Source organism: Eptatretus burgeri, chromosome 1, assembly GCF_056783735.1.
Source record: "Eptatretus burgeri isolate ZD-2024b chromosome 1, Ebu_testis_v1, whole genome shotgun sequence".
Taxonomy (NCBI): Eukaryota; Metazoa; Chordata; class Myxini; order Myxiniformes; family Myxinidae; genus Eptatretus; species Eptatretus burgeri.
Genome location: NC_140961.1, coordinates 144,600,556 through 144,608,055, shown reverse-complemented (window position 1 = coordinate 144,608,055; position 7,500 = coordinate 144,600,556). Strand labels below are relative to the sequence as shown.

At 46.6% G+C, this 7,500-nt stretch overlaps 1 long non-coding RNA gene across 1 annotated transcript in view; it reads left to right on the top strand.

The window, feature by feature from the left end:
* The window catches only part of LOC147035680 (uncharacterized), an 11,494-nt gene that overhangs the window by 1,365 nt on the left and 2,629 nt on the right, over positions 1–7,500 (top strand). Inside the window, exons 1-2 of the long non-coding RNA XR_015049385.1 lie at positions 1–1,103; positions 6,887–7,500. The exon at positions 1–1,103 is cut by the window's left edge and continues 1,365 nt beyond it; the exon at positions 6,887–7,500 is cut by the window's right edge and continues 2,629 nt beyond it. This is a non-coding gene — a long non-coding RNA (uncharacterized LOC147035680). The remainder of the gene's footprint in view (positions 1,104–6,886) is intronic.

Here is a 7,500-nt window from a genome sequence, read left to right as displayed (position 1 = left end):
AACTATTAAATCGATCCGCAGTGCATCTAATCGATTTCTAAACATTTAAACAATGGAAGGTGAGCTATCCAGGGAACAAGCACTTATCGACATAGCTGACTTAAGAAACCTGAATGTTGCGTGCAATCGAATTCCAAATTCGGAACTATATATATATATATATATATATATATATATATATATATATATATATATATATATATATATATATATATATATATATATATATATATATATGTTGAGAGATTGCATCTCTCCCAAGCTGAGAATTGCCATTTGTTAGCAGAATTATTTTTTAACAATCAAAAGTAAAAGAAAGAGCCAAAGGCATTCATTATAGAGCACTCTTAACAGCTGCAGTTCTTGGCTGTGTTAAAAGCCAAAGCATGTCGTCTCTTTCCTTGTGACACGGCTGAGCAACTGGCTTTTATTACCCTTGTAAAAACCTTGAGCCAAGAGAAGCCCGATCGTAAATCAACCTTGAGCCAAGGAAGCTTGGTCAAAAACAAGCCTCGAGCCAAAGGAAACTCGATCGTAAATCCGTGCCATTTGACACAGCACAACAGCTGCTTCCACTTTCCAAGGAGTGGAATAAGGAAAAGAAGGTAAAGGCTCTTAAAAAGTAATCAGTCTTCCTGGCTCCCTGGCCAGATAATGACCAAACCAGATGGCTTTTAGAGCTCAAAGGGAGGAAATGAGCACCTGGCTTTTACCCCTTGGAGGAAATTGATCCTTGGGAAACAAAGCCTCAATAGAAAGCAGTGATGGGAACTGGGCCAATCTTGAAACCAGATGGTCCCACAAGGGGCAGGACAAATTGTATATAAGGCAAGCCAGAGTGCCAAGCTCGCAGAGTTAGATTGAGCTGGACTCCTGTGGGTATTCTGTGTCTCTCTATATCTCTCCATGTATACATGTCTGGTGTGAATTAAAGCTCTTCTCTACCAAGACCAGACGTGTGGACAGCGCTCGATCTCAATCAGCGGTGCAACGCGGTGGTCCCAACATCTGGCGTAGTCGGCAAGATAAGACGGACCAAGGAGGAAAGCGAGACTGCCCTGGTGAGACAAAGGAGGACAGAAGCCGGCCGGCTTAAAGATAAGGTAAGAAGAACTGCCTCTTTTCTCGCACCAGGGCATACAAGTTCGCTGCTCTTTGTGATCTGTCCTTATCTTAAAAGAACAAGGGGGAGAAGGAGCTTTTTTACACATCAAAAGGGGGTACCCCAGGAAGGGTTAAGGGTCCATTGTGAGGTTGAGGGAAACCCAGGAAGGGGCAACCCAAGAACATCTCAGGGACAGGGTCCAAACGGGAGATTCCGTTGAGAGATTGAGTGTGCGGGAGGTGTGCCAGGGAGTGTGAGGGTCCGTGGAAAGGTGAAAGACGCCCGACCCAGCCCAAGATCACCCCCAGGCGGGAAACACTGTCCCGACCCAAGAAATACTCTAGGAAGGACCAAGGAAAATGGGGAATAAGCTTGTGAAACCAAAGTCGGATAAAAATGCACCGCCCACGAATACCGTGGCGGGAATGATGTACGAAAAATATGGAGTTAAGTCATGTACTCAATTGGCAATGTGGTATAAGTGGACAAAACAGGACGCACACCCATTCCTGAGATGGGGTTCCTTAAGAGCAGAAACTATACATAACTTGTCATGCCGATTAGAACAACGGACAAGTGATAAGTTAGAACCAGAGCCAGACCTTGAAGCTTGCAAATTATGGGAGGAGAAGGTCCTCCAAGTAAGTGAAGTGGCTAGAAATTTGGTAAAGCGGAAACTGTTGGAATTAGGAACACAGGTTAAAGAATTTCCTCCAAAGATTGAGATTACTCCCGCCCCTGTAACTGCCTCCGAAATGGTGGTACAAGGGCGGGAAGCTCAAGGAAGTAATGCAAGTGATCCATCTGCATATGTTAATAACACACCAAGTTTGTATCCGAACCTGGAAGGTACGGGGTTGATGGCCACAGCCTCTACCTTCCCGGTTCAAGAGGTAACTCCGGAGGTGTTAGGATTACAGCCCCAGCCAGCTCAGTCAGTGTACCGACCGTTTAAAGAAAGCGAATTAAGATCAATGAAGGAAAGAGTGTTAGATCAGGGAAGAAATGCAGGAGCAATAAAGGAATTAATATCGCAGTGGGTTTAGGCACACCGCTGTACGCATAACGACATTGGGGTGTTATGTCAAGCCGTGTTGTCTCCATATGTGTGGAAGAAAGCTCGGGAAGGTGCTGAGTGGACAGCGAACGAACCAGCAGGATGCACCGACGCAGATCGGCAAAGTAAGCGACAGCGCCTGTATGATGAGATTGAAACAGCGTTGCGACCGCCAGCACTAGATTGGGATAAGATTTATGAAACAAAGCAACGTCAAGGGGAACGGGCATCCGAATTCATGGATAGATTAATACAAACACTCTTACAATAAGGGGGTTTTCAAGTTGAGGGAGACATACCGCAGCGAACATTGATGAACTTCGTAATGGAAGGGCTCAGACCTCAAATTAGGAAGCAATTAAAGTATGTACTGTTAGGTTGGCAGGGCAAAGAGGCAAGTCAGATTTGTATAGCGGCTGACCAATGTATGGACCGAGCGGAAGAAAGGGAGAACGCAAAGGCAAAAAATTAAAGACGAAGTGTTGCAGATGGTGTTGTTAGACAAAGCAGTAGAAAAAAGAAATGATAAGGATTGGAGAAAGTGGGAGCTGGAGGAAGATGACACAGACTCGGAAGAGGAAGCAGCCAGACAATGGGGACGACTAAGGAGAGTTCTGCAAAGAACCCCACCAGCAGCACAGGACGAACGGCCCAGGAGAGGGAGTGGAAGAAACAAAAATTGGACACAAGCGCCACCACAGACCCGCTCAAGAACTGCAGCAGGCCAAGGGCAGGTACAACCAACAGCGCTGCAAGTATGTTTCCAGTGCGGACAACCAGGACATTGGAAAAGAGATTGCCCCCAAAGACGACGATCGAGGTTCCAGCAGGAAGGAGGATCAAACCAACCGCAGGATGGTAGGTCATATTGACAGACCGCGGGTGGCCTCGTGGTGCAAGGAGCGATGCTGACATTAACACCAACAGAAGAGCCGACCTACATTCTGGATGTCGCAGGTAAAAAAACTTTCCTTTTTAGTTGACACGGGAGCCACTCACTCAACTATTGCAGCCAAAGAGCTGCCAGGGGTTGAAAAATCCAATGCTAATGTACAAGTAGTAGGGTTAGGGGGCAAGATACAGACATTAAGTGCAACAACACAATTACCAGTAAGATGTGGACCTTTGCAGGAGAAACACGCTTTCCTTCTCACAACCACTACACCGGTGAATCTGTTAGGCAGGGACTTGTTGTGTAAGTTGGGATGTAAGATAGCATGCACAAACAAAGGGGTTTTTGTCGATATTCCCCGGGATAAAGCACATTCAGCAATGATGATTTTGATGACACCGCACCCAGTTGTCTGTTGGTGGAGGCTGCCAAGACAGCCGATTAGTGATGTTTTGAGATGTTTAAATGCAATCTTAGCCGAAAGTAAGGAAATGCAAATGTGGCTCGACAATGCACAAGTAATGACACACACCTACTATGATCCCCCACATTGTACAATCTATTATGATGCGAATGGAAATGATGTTGAATTTGCAGAGAAAATTGCTCCACATCTGGAAACACACAATTATTTACTGATTTGCCGTTTGATGATTGGTAAGGAAGGTGTTGCAATGGAGGTTAAGCTCACGGAAACCCAAAGGCAATTGATAAAATACCCGCCGGGAGTGACCTCGCATGTGACAATCACTACGGCAAGGGGGTATCACCCGAAGGATTTGGGTTTTATGGTTCATCGCCTGCAGGGGGCAGTATTGACCTGCATGACAACAGTGTTGCATTGGCAAGTGCATAAGCTAGCGAATGATGAAGGGTGGATTTGTGATTTTCAGGAACAGATGTTACGAGGATTGGTGGAGGAGGTTAATCTACCACCTAAGCGCGAGATGATGATGGAAATGGCAAATGAAACAGGGAACAAAGAAAGTTTGATAGAAAAAGTCCCGCAAGAACTGTGGACCCGACATGACAATGATGTGGGCCGTATCATTGGGGCAACGCCCCGAGTGGTTAAACTCAAATCTGGAATGCCTTGGCCGAATGTGCGTCAATACCCGCTCCGAAAAGAGGCTGAGGCCGGGATAGCACCAGTAATTGAATCCTTGAAGGAACAAGGTATAATTGTAGAAGTTTCAAGTCCATGTAACACGCCTATACTGTAACACAGAAGAATAAGTGGAGATTTGTCCAGGACTTACGGGAAGTAAATGAGGTGATTCAAAGTATCCACCCCGTGGTACCAAGTGCAGAGGGGTTGATAATGTCTATACCTGCAAGCTCCACCCATTTTACTGTCATTGATTTATGTTCTGCATTTTTCTCCATACCCATTGATAAGGAATCGCAGTTTTTGTTTGCCTTCACATACAAGGGCCGTCAATATACATAGACGGTGTTGCCACAGGGGTTCGCTGATAGTCCCACTTTATTTTCACGTGCTTTGCATAAAGATTTGGAAGATATTGTCCTCGAGGGTAAATCAGTGCTGCTACAGTATGTGGATGACTTGCTAATTTGCTCCCCAAACAAAGCAGCGTGTGAAACAGATACGCTGCAGCTGCGACAGGCATTGGCAAGGAAAGGCCACAAGGTAAATAAGGACAAGCTGCAATTAGTGCAGGAAAGGGTTAAGTATCTGGGACACCACATTTCACATGGAAAGAGGGAATTGGACAAGGGAAGGATAACTTCAATTGCGGAAGTGCCCCGCCCTCGCACAAAGAAAGAGATGATGCGATTCCTAGGTATGGCAACCTACTGTAGACAGTGGGTCGTCGATTATGCAATCCTGACTAAGGAACTGTATGTTTTCGTGGGCAAAAACCAGCCCAATGTAATCGAGTGGACTGAGAAGATGGGGGAATGTTTTACCCAACTAAAAACAGCACTCTCGACGGCGCCAGCCTTGGGCCTACCAGACTATGAGAAGCCATTTTTTCTTTATTCTCACGAAACTAAAGGATTTGCGCAGGCTGTGCTGACACAATCCCACGGCGACCGCCAGCGACCAATTGCATATTTCAGCCGAAGGCTGGACCCAGTCGAACGCGGCCTACCCCTTTGTTTGCAAGCAGTGGCCGCAGCCAGCTACGCAGTTAAGCGCACGGCAGAGATCGTAATGGGCCACCCTCTTACTCTAAAAGTACCTCACTGCGTTGCGGCTTTATTAACCCAAAAGCAAACACAATATTTAACCAACACGCGCCTGATGCAGTATGAGACGACTCTCCTACACCAGCCGAACCTGCAGGTTGAGAGATGCAATGTTCTTAATCCTGCTTCTTTGCTGCCAACGGAAGAAGACGGCGATCCTCACGATTGCACAGAGGCAATACAAGTATCCACCGTGCGCCCGGATCTAAAGGATCAACCCTTAGAACACCCGGACCTCACCTTGTTTGTCGATGGTTCGGCCTATCGAGGCCAAGACGGCTCGGGGCATGCAGGATACGCCGTGTGCACCGACAGTGAAGTTATTGAAGCGATACGCCTGCCTTCACATTTTTCTGCCCAGCAGGCGGAGTTGTGTGCCCTTATAAGGGCATGTGAATTATCTGCCGATATCTCGGTAAATATATACACTGACTCTAATTATGCTTTTGGTGTAGTTCATGACGAAGGTGCGATATGGAAAATGCGAGGGTTTCTCACCTCTGCTGGAACACCCATAAAAAATGGTGAGTTAGTTTCTGAGCTGTTAAAAAGTATTTCGGCGCCAGCGGAAGTTGCGGTTATCAAATGCCGCGCACACCAGAAACTGACTACGGATATAGACAAAGGAAATGACAAGGCGGATAAAGCTGCAAAGGAGGCGGCTGGTCTGCCTATCCCATCGGTAATGCCAGCGCGACTACCAACGGAACAAATTAAGCTGCATCAGTATAGCTTGTCAGATATTATTGCAATTCAAACTGCAGCATCGCTAAATGATCGAAACAAATGGCAAGTTGCAGGAGGAACAGTGGATGAAGACGGACTATGGTCAAACAAAGGGAAGGTCATAGCGCCAACTGAGATCCTACCATGGCTTGCACGCATGGCCCATCTGAATGGACATGTGTGCAAGAGGGGGACTGTGAGACAGGTACAAGAATCCTGGTATGCACCAGGGATTGGGAAAATAGCAGAAGGGGTTTGTAAAAGCTGACAGGTATGTCAACAGCATAACCAACAGAAAGAGGGAAAAACACGGGAACTGGGAGCTCACCCAGCCCCTTGGGGGCCGTTCGTGCACCTACAAATATATTTCATAAAAATGCCTCCATCATGCGGGTTCAGCAATGTTTTGGTAGTGGTAGACATGTTCACAAAGTGGGTAGAGGCATGCCCATGTGCAAAGGCTGATGCCGCTACCGTGGTAAAGCACCTGCTAAAAAACTTTTTCTGCCGATTTGGCATCCCTCATAAGGTGTCCCACGATCAGGGGGGACACTTCACGGGGGAAGTGACACAGGCAGCATGTAAAGCACTGGGAATTAAACAAGCATTTCATTGTGTTTACCACCCACAGTCAGCAGGTGCTGTAGAACGGCAGAACGGAATCTTAAAGAACAAATTGGCAAAAATAATAACGGAAACGGGGTTAAAATGGCCAGATGCATTACCCTTGGCACTAATGAGCATGCGATCTACAGTAAACCGGAAAACAGGATTATCCCCTCATGAAATACTAATGGGAAGGCCGATGCGGCTGCCCGTGACTGCCCCCACAAACATGGATAAGCTGAATATTACAATGATGGACGAGAACTTGCTGACATTTTGTGAACAGCTCTGCAGGATCACAAGGGCGATACACACAAGGGTAAAAGAGGCCCTACCCGAACCAGTGGACGAGCCGTACCACGCCTTCCAGCCAGGAGACTACGTACTGATAAAACACTTCACGAGGAAAACAGCCTTGGAACCTCGGTGGAAAGGACCATTTCAGGTACTGCTGACCACTCCGACTGCGGTAAAGTGCGAAGGTAAGACAGCTTGGATACACACCACACATTGTAAGCTTGCAATACCAGCAGAGACAGGGACAACATGAACAACACCTATCTTACCATGACCACGATTCTTTGTGCACTAGTTTGCATAGGGGTAATTCGCAATGCCGACTGTAAACGTGATGATGAAGGAATTACTAATAATGTGAGAACTACAATAATGGGAAAAAGGAGTAAGGGATTAGATAAGGGAGACTTAAGGGGTGGTAAAAGAAAGAGACGAGGAATAACCCAACATAAAGAATTGACCGACCATCCACTGAACACCTACTTGGCACTATGCCTACAGTACGCTAGGACAATGAACAAAAAGGAATGTTGGGTATGCTCCCACCTCCCACACTCCTCAAAACACGGATTACCCTTGTATGCAGTTCCACTCCAGGGGGAG